The sequence below is a fragment of the Macaca mulatta genome, chromosome 11 (genome assembly GCF_049350105.2).
Source record: "Macaca mulatta isolate MMU2019108-1 chromosome 11, T2T-MMU8v2.0, whole genome shotgun sequence".
NCBI classification, from domain to species: Eukaryota; Metazoa; Chordata; class Mammalia; order Primates; family Cercopithecidae; genus Macaca; species Macaca mulatta.
The window spans coordinates 59,881,002-59,894,887 of NC_133416.1; the positions used below are offsets into that span (position 1 = coordinate 59,881,002).

The window sequence follows — 13,886 nt, forward strand, 5'->3', positions numbered from 1 at the left end:
GCTTAAGAGAATCAATCATGTCTTAAACATATATTGGGAAGGAAGGGGGCCTTATAGCCTCAGAGAGGGGCTGCAGGAAGTTGATCTCATCCATCAGGCTCTCCACTTTCACCTCCAGGTCCACTTTGGCCATGTGGGGAAGGAGATCACCAGACCAGTGACTGGCATATTTTCATTTGCTTAAAGCCTGTACTTGTCCATAATTGTTATGAAGCGAAATGGAAACCACTTTTACCCTGGTCATTAAACTTAGGTTAAGAGTGACTTGAAGATGGTGACAGCTCCGTGACATTGAGGCCACGTTGGGCAGTTCAGACTCAGGGTGATAGCAGGAGAGCTGGCTGACAAAAAGGACCATGATGCATCACCTTCCAAAGTGGAAAGGAAGCGATCACGGACTCCTGACGGAGAGTGGGATAGAGACCGGGACCGGAAGTCTTCCCCATCTAAAGATAGGAAACAGCATCGTTCAAGGGATAGACATCAAGGAGGCAGCCATTCTCACTCTCATTCCCGTTCCAAATCTGCAGAAAGAGAACGATGGCACAAAGAATGAGAACGAGATAAGGAGCAAGAATATAATAAGAAGGACCAAGATCGAGACAAGGACGGGCACAGATGGGACAAGGACCAGAAATGATTCAGTTTATCTCCTGGCCAAGGAAAAGACTTTAAATTTCAGAAGGACAGAGACTCTAAGAAGGATGAAGAGGATGAACATGGTGATAAGAAGCCTAAGGCCCAGCCATTATCCCTGGAGGAACTTCTGGCCAAGAAAAAGGCTGAAGAAGAAGCTGAGGCTAAGCCCACGTTCCTCTCCAAAGCAGAACGAGAGGCTGAAGCTCTAAAGTGACGGCAGCAGGCAGTGGAAGAGCAGCAGAGGATGTCTGAAGAAGAGAGAAAGAAAAGAAAACAATTCCAAGACTTGGGCAGGAAGATGTTGGAAGATCCTCAGGAATGGGAATGTCAGGAATGCAGGGGGAAGATGGAGCAAGAGACCAGTGGAAATGAGGATGAGCAAGGGCGGCAGAAGATCTGGGAAGAGAAGGATAAGAGCAAGGAACCGCATGCCATTAAAGAGCATTACTTGGGGTGGCATCAAAAAGCGGCACCGAATGAGACATTTCAATGACCGAAAGTTTGTTTTTGAGTGGGATGCATCTGAGGACATATCCATTGACTACAACCCCCTGTACAAAGAACGGCGCCGGGTGCAGTTGTTAGGGCGAGGCTTCATTGCAGACACTGACCTCAAGCAGCAGAAATGAGAGCAGTCACATTTCTATGGAGACCTAATGGAGAAGAGGCGAACCCTGGAAGAAAAGGAGCAGGAGGAGGCAAGACTCTGCAAACTTCGTAAGAAGGAAGCCAAGCAGCTCTGGGATGATCGTCATTGGTCTCAGAAAAAGTTAGATGAGATGACGGACAGGGACTGGCGGATCTTCTGTGAGGACTACAGCATAACCACCAAAGGTGGCATGATCCCCAATCCCATCCCATCCTGGAAAGACTCTTCTCTGCCCCCACACATCTTGGAGGTCTTTGATAAGTGTGGCTACAAGGAACCAACACCTATCCAGCGTCAGGCAATTCCCACTGGGCTACAGAATCGTGACATCATTGGTGTGGCTGAGACTGGCAGTGGCAAACAGCAGCCTTCCCCATCCCACTGCTGGTCTGGATCACCACACTTCTCAAAAATGACAGGATCGAAGAGTCAGACCAAGGCCCTTATGCCATCATCCTGGCTCCCACCCATGAGTTGGCTCAACAGATTGAGGAAGAGACTGTCAAGTTTTGAAAGCCCCTAGATATCCGCACTGTGGCTGTCACTGGTGGCATCTTCAGAGAAGACCAGGGCTTCAGGCTGCGCATGGGTTGTGAGATTGTGATCGCTACCCCTGGGCGTTTGATTGATGTTCTGGAGAACTGCTCCCTGGTGCTGAGCCGCTGTACCTATGTGATTCTGGATGAGGCAGATAGGATGATTGACATGGGCTTTGAGCCAGATGTCCAGAAGATCCTGGAGCACATGCCTGTCAGCAACCAGAAGCCAGACACAGATGAGGCTGACAACCCTGAGAAGATGCTGGCCAACTTTGAGTCGGGAAAACGTAAGTACCACCAAACAGTCGTGTTCACAGCTACCGTGTCCCCAGCGGTGGAGCGTCTGGACAGGAGCTATCTTCGGCGACTTGCTGTGGTGTACATTGGCTCCTCAGGCAAGCCCCATGAGTGTGTGGAACAGAAGGTCTTCCTCATGTCAGAGTCAGAAAAGAAGAAAAAGCTGCTGGCAATCTTGGAGCAAGGCTTTGATCCACCCATCATTATTTTCGTCAGCCAGAAGGACTGCGACGCGTTGGCCAAATCCCTGGAGAAGATGGGGTACAATGCTTGCACACTGCACAGTGAGAAAGGCCAGGAGCAGCTAGAGTTTGCATTGTCCAACCTCAAGGCTCGGTCCAAGGATATTTTGGTGGCTACAGATGTGGCTGGTCATGGTATTGACATCCAAGATGTGTCTATAATTGTCAACTATGATATGGCCAAATATATTGAAGATTACATCCACCTCATTGGCTGCACGGGACGAGCAGGCAAGAGTGGGGTGGCCATCACTTTCCTCACAAAAGAGGACTCTGCTGTGTTCTACGAGCTGAAGCAAGCCATCCTGGAAAGCCCAGTGTCTTCCTGTCTCCCCAAGCTAGCCAGTCACCCAGATGCCCAGCATAAGCCAGGCACCATCCTCACCAAGAAGCACCAGGAAGAGACCATCTTTGCCTGACACAGCACTCTTCCTGTGGGCTGAGGGCATCTCCGAAGCTGCCTAATGCCTGTTCTTCAGAACCTTCACATCCCTCTTTCCAGGTCCTCACTCCTGGGTTACGGGGGCTTAGGAAAACAACCAGACTCCCTAGTCCAGACCCTCAGGTCGGGAGGCCTGCGTGTGGGGCTGCAAAAGGAGAGGACGATGCTGTTGGAGGCAGGGAGAGCAAATTACCACAGCTTTTTGGTCCAGCTCCGCCCTTCTTTGCTTTGGGATTGCAGTGGGCCATCAGCTCATGCCAGGCTATGGGGGCAGCCAGTTGGCATTGCTGCCCAGACTGAACAGAAACCTGGCTGCCTGATGGGACCTCCTTTGGCTCAGACTTGACTGTGTAACTGTATAAACTGCAGCAGCATTTTTGCCCTAGATGCCCCAGGAGACCTGGCACCATGGTTACGGACAGTGGAATCTTACTGTCATCTGGACAGCTGTTTTCCTGCTTAAATGGTAAAGAAAGTCACAAGCCTTTAGACCTGTGCACAGCCCCGCACCAACGGGTGCTGTGTGCTCTAGGCATCCCTGCCCCAGGGGATTTTCTAAGTAGATGGGGGGACAGGGTGAACTGACTGTGTCCATCTTTGTCACTGAGTGAAATCTCTGTTTTCTATTCTCTGAGAAGATAAGTTTGTTTGTTCCGAGAATAAATACGTGAATATCAAAAAAAAGGGACTTGAAAATGAGACTCAGGAATTAAAGAGAATTCTTATGTATGACACTAATGCCTCATCACAGCAGGAAAGTGGCATTATATTCCAAAGAGCTCAAAGCAATTTGGCAACTGGCTTACTTATAGGCTCTGGAAGCTGCTCAGACACAGGAACCAATAAAAAAGACAGCAGAATTTCTGCCTTTGAAAAGATACATAAGACACCAGTGATGGGGGACCTGTAAGTGTCCATGTGACCCTGGGGCATGTTCTCCCGGGAAGTCTCTCAGGTTCAGGGAGACTCTCCATATATCTCTCTCTCCTCATCACTTTTTGCCCCCATCACCCAGGCCCCTCTGGCACTGATCTAGTGATGAGGGAAGCAGAGTGTGACATTTGAGAAGTGACCAGGCTGGCAGCACTGAGAAAGTCCTGGGATGCTGGGAAGTCTCACGGGCATGGTGGGAATTCGGCCTGACCCCTGAGGAGCGCTGTTCAACCTGCTTTGGCAGCTGTAGCCCCAGTCCCAATCCCCATCCAGCCCCCATCCTTACCTACTTGAGAAGCACCAAGTCCTTCTCAGCTGCTGCACGCTTGCTCCGCTCTTCACGGTTCCTCCAGGAGGAACAGCAAGGGTCAGCCGCAGCTGTACCACAGGGCTGTGCTAGGAAGGGGCCCTGGCCAGTCCAGCTCAGGGGAGAGCCAAGCAGAAATTTCTCTGAGTCATAGGGATCCATGAAGCCCTGAGTTCTCCCAGCCCTTCTCACACTGGCATAAATGTTCAGGATGGTGGTGATGGAGGTAACGGCATGAGACCTTGTCCTCCTCCAAGCCCAGCTACCCTGCATGGAATGCCATCTCCATTCTCCCACCTGTTCTTCATGCTCGGTCCTCTGATGTGTTCCCATATGGCTTCCCATCTCCCACACTGAGGCCTGAGCCCCTCCCACAGTCCTGGGGTCTCTCAGTGTTCCTCAGTCAGCACTGAAGTTAATGTCCCTTCCAGTCCCACAGGGTGGGAGCTCCCAGAGAGCACCCCTGAGCTTCTCTTTCCCAGGCCCCTCACTCAGTCCAGGCCCTACACCACAGCCACGATGACCAAGGGCCCCACTCTTCTGCCTCTGCCATGCTAATGCAGCCAGCTACCCCAGCCACAGGGCCCTATGGGAACAACTGGCCCCCTGAGCTCCACATGCACAGCTGTAGCCCCAGCACCAAGCACAGGGCCAGCACAGAGGAGACATTTAATGCCTTTCATTATTATGACCTTCGAGTTCATGTCATTCAGTAATGATAAAACCAGCATTAACAATCTACTTGGTTGATGGGCCTTTCATTAGTATTAACTAATTAATTAATAGTGTGTCGCTATTTGCCGGGCACTGTTTGAACAGCATATATTAAAATATTTAGCTCTCAAACAAATTTTTAAGGTAGGTACAGTTATCACCTCCATGTTATAAATAAGGAAACTGAGGCACAGATTGGTTAAATAAATTACCTATGATTGTGCAGTTAGAAAGAAACATAGTCAAGCTTAAACCCAGGCAGTCTGGCTGCAGAGCTTTTGTTCATTTACACGGTGCTGAACGGCAGGTCCACCAATAAGCCCTGTCAAGCACCTTCCTTACCCATATTGCCCCAGTTCCTTGCCGATGCCCGCAGAGGCCAGATGACTTTCACGCTCTGGACACCTGAGCCTCACCACCGGGAGCACTGCCTCTCACCTCCTCTTATATGCCTCTGCGAGTGCCTGCATGGTGCCCAGCTCCCCCGCCAGTCAACCCTGCTCCATCAACAGCTTGTCCAGGTGAGCCTGGAGGCAGCCAATTAGGATTCAAAGAAGGGCTGCAGGTCATTGGCACTGGCCTTGGAGGTGGCCGTTTGCTCCTGCAGGAAGCATCACTTGGTCTCCAGCACCTTGTTCTGCACCTGTGATCAACCATGGAGGAGAGAGTCATGCTCTTTCCAGTCCCCAGCTCAGGAGCAGACCTGCTCTCTAAACCCATGCCTGGGATCCCAGGGGCTCTCAGGGCCTCTGCCCCTCCCCAACCACAGACACTCACCTTGTCAATGAAAGAGGAAAATTTGTTGTTGAGGGTCTTGATCTGCTCCCTCTCCTGGGTCTTCACCTCAATCTAGGCATCGATCTCCATGTTCAGGGGCTACCAGAGGCTCTGGTTGATGGTCACCTCCTGGATGCCAAACGGAAAGGCCCCCAAACCTCCAAAGCCCCCGGCTCCACCAGGCGCTCCTCCAAAGCCACTAGGTCTCCCTCCAATGCTGAAGGAGCTTCCTCCAAAGACACTTTTCATATCCCTTCCTTCAGCCCCACACAGACTGCTTCCAAAGGCGCCCCAGCACCCCTGGCCCTGCCCCCAGCCTGGGTAGCACCTCCAGCCACCCTCAGTGAGATCTTCTTTCTCCCCACAAAGCTGTACAGACTCCTGCTGCCAAAGGTGCCCCCTGTCATGGCACAGGTCGCAGCAGCACTGCCTCCCCCACAGCATGAGGCCGATGGATCTGACGGCACCACCACAGCTCTGGTCAGACACAGGATGGCAGAGTGGCCACTGGAGCCCTGGGCGACGTGGGAGGTCCCGCTGGACTGCTGGCTCATCATTTTCTCTGGATGCAGGAAGACGTCCTGGTTTAGAAAGCCTGAGGAAAGGGCACCTTCTGATACAAGGAGAGAGGTGGTCCTTTTTATAAGTCCCGGTGGATTGGCTTACTAATTTGACAATTTCCTGAGCTTGATTTTCTAGCCAAAACAGGTCAACGCCTCAAATCCCAAACACACCTTAGTCCTAACCCTGGAGCCACTAGTTGCTTTGATTTTTCTCTGACACTGGCCTCATTTTTCCTTCACCAGATCCAAGGCAGCAAAACATTTAGGCTCCCTACAATGGACGGGCTGCTTCCTAATAGAACCCAGTCCCAAACTTCGGCATTTGCTATAATTAGGTGATTTTCCATGCTCCTCCCATCTCTGGTGACCTGGGTCATTGACTTCTGCCAGTCAGATCCCAGTCCTTAAAACATAAAATGTTTGCAGGAGACCTTGTCTCAGTTAGTGGTGCAGTGTGGTCCTGAGAGAAAGCCCTTCAGCTCTCCTGGGAACCACATCCACTGCGGTGGGGTCCTCGGGATGCGGGGGCCATCAAGAGTCTCTAAGGTAACATTTTGCCTTTTTGTCCTGAGGAAGTGATTCTCCTTACCTCTGGACGGTGCCTAGCCTGCAAGGACAGGACTCTCTGCCCTGTATATGGGGCTTTACCTGCAATCATCTCATGCCTAGGTGGTTCGGAGTGAAGCCTAACTCCCGCCCAGACCATCAAATGAATGCACTGTACATTCTAGGCTCTCACCAAGGACTTGAAACCTCATGCTGGGCTGAGTGGGCAATGAACTTTTTCAGGGGAAAAAAGGAGGGGAGGAAGATGAAATGTCCCATGCAAGCTTATGTTTCCACCTCAGCATCCTTTTTCCTTGTTCCAAGCTCAGCACATGGCCCGGAGCATGGGATCTCTGGACAAGGTGTGGGAAGATAGACATATTCATTACAACCTCCAAGTGCATTCTTTTGGGACATGTTTTTCTCTCCTGCCAGGGTCATTTGTCATGCCTGACTCGAGCACATTAGAAAACCAGCTGATTCTTGTTTATTCACGTACTTGGTAGGAGAAGAGGCCTCGGTGGCAGGGAACAGTCACTCAGCCAGGCTTTGGAGCCACCCACACATGCTCACTTGTCCTCAGCCTCTAGGTGCCAGGTTCCCAGAACACTAAACCCCTTGCCCCACCCAGAGCCCTTCTGTTGGCAATCCAGCATCCGCTCGAGTGGAATCAAGCAGATAACAAAGAGTGAATGGAGGCACCGACTTGAACCCCACACTGTGCCGCAGGTAACAGCAGGCAAACCACATAGATAATGAAGGCATGGAAGAGCAACTGTGTCCCCCATCCCAAGACAAGGACAGAGTGTTGCATTTCACTGAGCATGTCTTAGGCTGGACATTAAGGAGAACCTCCGTATGATTTCTTTACATGAAATTCTCAAAAAGACAAGACTACAGGGACAGAGAACAGATCTGTGGTTGCCAGAGGTTAGGGGTGGGGGGAATGAACGACTATAAAAAATAGCACAAGGGGGTTTTGGGGGGTGATGAAACTGTTTACACCCTGATTGTGGGAATGGGTACCTAAATCTATATGCTTATAACTGTGTTAAAATTTATAGAACTGGTGGCAGGGCGCAGTGGCTCATGTCTGTAATCCCAGCACTTTGGAAGGCTGGGAGAGAATCACTTAAGCCCAGGGGTTCAAGACCAGTCTAGGCAACATAGTGAAATCCCATCTTTACAAAAAATACAAAAGTTAGCCAGGCATGGTGGCATGCACCTATAGTTCCAGCTACTCAGGAGGCTGAAGTGGGAGGATCACCTGAGCCCAGGAGGTTAAAGCTGCAGTGAGGCATGATCCCACCACTACACCCTAGCCTGGGTGATTGAGAGAGACCTTGTCTCAAAAGAAAAAGAAAAAGAAAAAAAAAATATATATATATACACACACACACACACACACACACCCAAAAAGTCCATTTTAATGTATGACAATTTTTTTTGAGACATAGTCTCACTCTGTAGCCCAGGCTGGAGTGCAGTGGCGTGATCTGGGCTCACTGCAAGCTCCACATCCTTGGCTTATGCCTTTCTCCTGCCTCAGCCTCCTGAGTAGCTGGGACTACAGGCGTCTGCCATTATGCCTGGCTAATTTTTTTGTGTTTTTAGTAGAGACGGGGTTTCACTGTGTTATCCAGGATAGTCTCGATCTCCTGACCTTGTGATCCACCAGCCTCGGCCTCCCAAAGTGCTGGGATTGCAGGCATGAGCCACCGTGCCCGGCGACAAATTTTTTTAAATATGGACAAAGGATGGAGAAACATGTTAAACAATATCACACTGTGAGGAGGAAAAAATCACTAACTTAGCAGGATGCTAACTCTACACACAGCTGACCAGGTTTCTTCAATAAATAAATTACAAGAAACAAAAAGAAGGTTTGGAATCCACACATATCCACCAATTGCAATGTGTGAACATTATTTAGACCCTGATGCAAGCCAGCAATTTTAATGAAAACATGCCTGAGACATTAGGGGAAATATGAAACCTGACTGGATATTTGATCATATTAAATAATTAATGTTTATCTTGTTAAGGGCCATAAGGTTATTATGGTTATATTATTTAAAGAGTCCTTATCTTTTACAGAAACTTATAAAAATATTTATGAATAAAATAGTATGATGTCTGAGATTTGCTCCACCATCGAGAGGCATGGAATGGGTAGAAATGAAATAAGATGAGTTTATTGCTGAGGTGGGTGATGGGCACACAGGTGTTTATTACACCATTCTACTTTGATGTTTGTTTGACATTTTCCATAAGAAAGATTTTGCTCATTCCAATTTTTTTGTGCACACACACAAAAAAAGTTTTTGAAGAGCCACCTTGCCTTAGACTAATTATGACACCTTTCCTTCCTATTATAAATAAGCAGTTTTCACTGTAAATAGCAGTTTCTCTTTCCAGTACGAATCCAAAAATAATTTGACAGTTTGAAGCTTGAGCCAAAACTAATAAGAAAGATTTAACAGAGATTAATGTAAAACCCCACATGTGCATTCAAGCAAAACAGCTGCACAGTTCCCCATGGGGAGATAAGGTTTCACAATGGCTTGCATAAAATCATGCCAGCTTAAGGTGAGTCAGTGGCAAAAAGCAGCTGCCAAAATTACCTGCAAGGTCGGAGGATGCACAAAGACAAGCTCTGTGCCCACCTTTTTCCTGTACTAGTCAGGCTTCACCTGAAGGGTTTGGTTCTAGGCACCTGGAAAATGTCTGAGAGCACCAAGGATGGTTGGGGGCATCCCCCAGCTGAGAGGAGATGAAAGTGTCCCACCTGGAGAAGGACCCTGATAAAGGGGAAACCTTCCTTAAACATTTGTAGACTCTCATGCACAAAGGGATTTACAGTTGTTACCTATAGCTACAGGAAAACTTGGACCAACAAGTGGAATTTTACATGGTAAGACTCAGCTTAACCTCCTCTGTGAGAGGAAGAGGAGTTCCCCACCACAGCAGGGTGGGACACCACTGTAGACAATGTTTTAGAGAGGACATAGGTATCTAAATGGAGGCTCCTTTTCCTGGCCTCTGAAGTCACTTCTAGCCTTAAGAGTCTTATTCCTCAGAAATTAACTAACAGTGATAGCATTAGAAATTGATAGATAGGAAATAATGATAACAATATCTCCCATTTATTGAGCACTTATCTTGTTCTAGGAGCTGTGCCAAGCTCTAGCATGCATTACGTCATTTAATCAGTCCATCAGTCAGCAAGTGTTTACTGAGTGCACATTTCCTGCTCAGTATTGTGTAACACAGAAGCACTATATGACACAGTTGCTTTCCTTAAAGAATTTAGAATAGAGTTGCTAATAAAAATTTGCATACATATAGTACAATATCAGTATGAACATTTTTTGTCTTATAAAGTGTTTTTTACATATATTACTTCATATGTTCTTCAACACATCCCAGAGAGGAAGATATTATTTTAATTACCGTATTAATGAATAATAATACCTAATGTTTTAAATCATTCTCTTCCTCTGGGAGTGACCAGTGAGGCATGTGGCTCAGCATGAACCCAGCGTCAATCAAGAGAAGACTAGTTTCTTAGATTTTTTATTTTTATATCCCTCTTATCACAATAATAAGGGAGTTAACTCAAAATAATAATCCATGTTAAAATAGAAAGTAAATATAATACTCTAATCACCAATGACAAATACTCTCCAGTAGCAGGAGGCAGAAAGGAAAACATGCCAATATTCATAGGCTTTATTATTCATAAAGGCTTAGAGGCAAATTTTTTGTTCTTGGTTTTATTGGGAATATAACAAAATAGACAAAGTCTGAGACTATTTTAAAGTCTGGCTCTGAACCAAATGTTTATCTGATCTTGCACAGGAAATTTGTGCGCCCAAATGCAAATAGTCAGGGCTGAAGCAGGGGATGGGAAGAGTTGAGTTTGGAGGAAATGACTACAGCGTCAGCCTCCTGAAATAGAAAAGGCCACTGGACACCTGGGCCAGATTTCAGCACCAAGGACAGAGCACCGCTTCCTGGATGGCGTCTAAAGGCTCAAACGCCTCTAACTAAAGTAAAGCTGTGCCGTTGAAGACCAGAAACACACCCCCCCACACACACACTGTCTTGAAGAAACAAAACTACACCTATGTTATTAATATAGTATGGGAGTGACAAGCATGGACTCTGGGGCTTAACTGCCTATGTTCACACACTGGCTCTACCACTTGCTAACTAACCTGTGGCACAATGTGGCCTTTAAGTCTCTATACCTCCTTTTCCACATCTGTAAGATAAGGATAATCATACCCACTTCATAGTGATGGCAGCAGCTGCAGCAGGGAGGCACAGCTGGGGCTGCACACTCCATGGAGCCGGTTGGAGCCCCACCTCTTCTGAGTCGGGGCGGGACCTCCCCAGGTGCTGCTGCAGCCTCCCAAATTGTGGCTGCAAACCCAGGCCTCCTGTTCTAAGGAGAAAGCAAGAGCCCCACCCTCCTGGTCAGGGTTACAGCCCTGCAAACTGTGGCTGTGGATCGGAGCCTCCTTGTGCTCTTTAGAGGGCCAGGAGTAGGCAGGGTCTGCCTTCCTGGGTGCAGCTGCAGCTGCCTGATCTACAGCAGCAGACCTGGGTCTCCCACTCTGCAGAGCAGGCAGGAGCCAGGGACAAGCAGGAGCCCTGCCCCTTCCAAGTTGGTGGGGCAGAAGCTCCCCAGATATAGCTGCCAATGCCCTCCCAGGGGCAAGACCTGGGCATCTCTGCAGCCTGCACCCTCAGAGGCCTGGGAAGGGCCCCCCACTCCAGTCCCTGCTGCTTCAGGGAGTTTCTGCTTCCCCTGCCTGGCCTCTCTCCTCTCCTGTTGCCTGCTGTGATCTCCAAGCTGGATTGAGTCTGAGCCCCAGGGTCATGAATGGCAGTGGGAGGCAGGCAGATTACTGGGTGGAAAAGAGCAGTCCCCAGTAAGGTCTCACTTTCAGGCCAGGGAGGGCCTGAAGGCTGGGGAATGGTCAGCCAGTCCCACCAACTGGAGTGGGGACTTGTGGTGCCTCCTTGGGGCAGCCCATGGGCCATTCAGCACACACTTCCTCCCCTCTGAGGTCCATAAAATCCCAGGGCACAGCCAGAGCAGGGGAAAGGACACAGAGGAAGAAGAGATGAGGGAGGACCACCTGCAGAGAGGAGCTACCCTCTCTGCTGATAGCTGGAGATGCCAGGATGATGAGCTGCAGAGAGGAGCAGCCCTCTCTGCTGAGAGCTTCAGAGATCTGTGGAGATGTTGGGGTGACCTCCCTATAGAAAGGAGCCACTCTTTCCAGGGCCTCCTCTCTCCTGAGAGCTGCACACTCTACACAGTACAACCTCCCCACAGAGGGAAGGTACCCACTGTGGGTTGCCTTTGAGCTGTTGTAACACTCAATGAAACTCCTCTTCATCTTGTTCACCTTCCACTTGTCTGCATACCTCACTCTTCCTGGACACAGGACAAGAACTTGGGCAAAGGTACCACCAGCCACAGAGGTTTCTGGCCAGAAAAGTGACATCCCAAGGATCCCGTAACAATACGATCATTGTGAAGATTAGACGAGCCATATGTGAAGTTCCCAGAACAATTTATGGCAGGGAGTAATTACGTATATAACTAGGCAGTGTATATTTGCTTCATTTGTTGGTTTTCCATAACCTTGAGATCTCAGTATGTGGGGGAAAAGGGCATGTGAAGTGTTGTGGGCAAAATCTTGCTGGGGAGAGGGTTGGCTGCTCTTGAATAATAAGAAAGAAAGATACATGGGCAGCATTTGACTGCATTCCCCCACCACCTTGTCCCAAAGACCTTAAGAGGAGCAGTGAGGAAGGCCCTGAGGAGACCCAGGCTGGGCACTGAAGTGACAGTTGACTGTTGTTGAGCCATTTGGAGCTCTTGGCAAGGACCACTGAGGCCTCGGCGAGAAGTGTGCCAGCCTCAGGGAGTGGGCTGCCCTAGGGTGGATCCAGAAAGAGGGAAGCATATCACTGCAATCAGGCCAATTGTCTGACGCAGGTTGCTTAACCACAAAGACTCCCTCAGTGCTCTCATTCTCCTCTCATCTCTTGTTCAGTCCACACACAGCTGCTACCATAACTTTCTGCAGCCTTTCTGTCACCCTCCAATTCAGAAGGCACAATGGGCCTCTATTGTTCTACAAAACTTAGAGCCAAAATGCAGCATAACATATTACAGTCTAATGGAGAAAAAAAAAACAGAGCTGAAAGAAGGAAAGGCAGGGTTTCTATATAAGACAACATAAAGGTGGGCCAGGCACGATAGCTCACGTCTGTAATCCCAGCACTTTGGGAAGCTGAGGCAGGCAGATCACGAGGTCAGGAGTTCAAGACCAGCCTGGCCAACATAGTGAAACCCCATCTCTACTAAAAATACAAAAAATTAGCTTGGCATGGTGGTGCATGCCTGTAATCCCAGCTACTTGGAAGGCTGAGGCAGGAGAATTGCTTAAACCCTGGAGGTGGAGGTTGCAGTGAACTGAGATTGCACCAGCGCACTGCAGCCTGGGCAACAGAGAGAGATTCTGAGAAAGGAAGGAAGGAAGGAAGGAAGGAAGGAAGGAAGGAAGGAAGGAAGGAAGGAAGGGAGGGAGGGAGGGAGGGAGGGAGGGAGGGAGGGAGGGAGGGAGGGAGGAGAAAAGAAGGGAAAGGAAAGGAAAGGAAGAGGAAGAGGAAGAGGAATAGAAAAAAAAGAAAAAGGCAATAGTGCCATGGCTCAGGTTCAACCCCCTAGCTTGACAATGTCTTTCAGGGTCCCTTCTTGGATTGGCTTTGAACATCCAAGGGGATGGGATTGTGGTGTCACTAACTCTGAGGAGAAAGGAGCTATTATGGAAGAGTGGCAAAGGTCAGGGGGACTTTCTGTAGTCATGTATTAGGTCTCAGGCTCTGTATGTGGTGCAGGAGCACTGGCCACTGCTGGTGGTTGTCTGCACAATCCTGGCCAAGGAGGATGGTGATGAACTGCCAAGTCTGGGATTCTGATCCACGGAGAGACCTATGCTTCTGAACTGGACATCCTTCCCATCAGCCATGGGTGGATACCCGCTTGTAGACCCTGGGTATCTCTGTTGCTCCAGTTGCCACTGCTGGAGCTGCTACTGTCCCCCTTACTAATGTTTTTGCTGCTAGAAATGTGGTTGACCACAGCTGCAATGAGAATGGACTGCTTAGTCACAGTCTGTCTTCCTAAATGCCCATTTCATGCCAATCCCTGT

The 13,886-nt window shown here is 49.0% G+C and overlaps 1 pseudogene across 1 annotated transcript; it reads left to right on the forward strand.

The window, feature by feature from the left end:
• Positions 1–272: 272 nt before the first annotated feature.
• On the forward strand, positions 273–3,492 carry LOC100428673 (putative ATP-dependent RNA helicase DDX23 pseudogene; annotated as a pseudogene). The gene has a single exon (XR_013401127.1). The product of XR_013401127.1 is annotated as a putative ATP-dependent RNA helicase DDX23 pseudogene (transcript).
• The last annotated feature ends 10,394 nt before the right edge of the window (positions 3,493–13,886 follow it).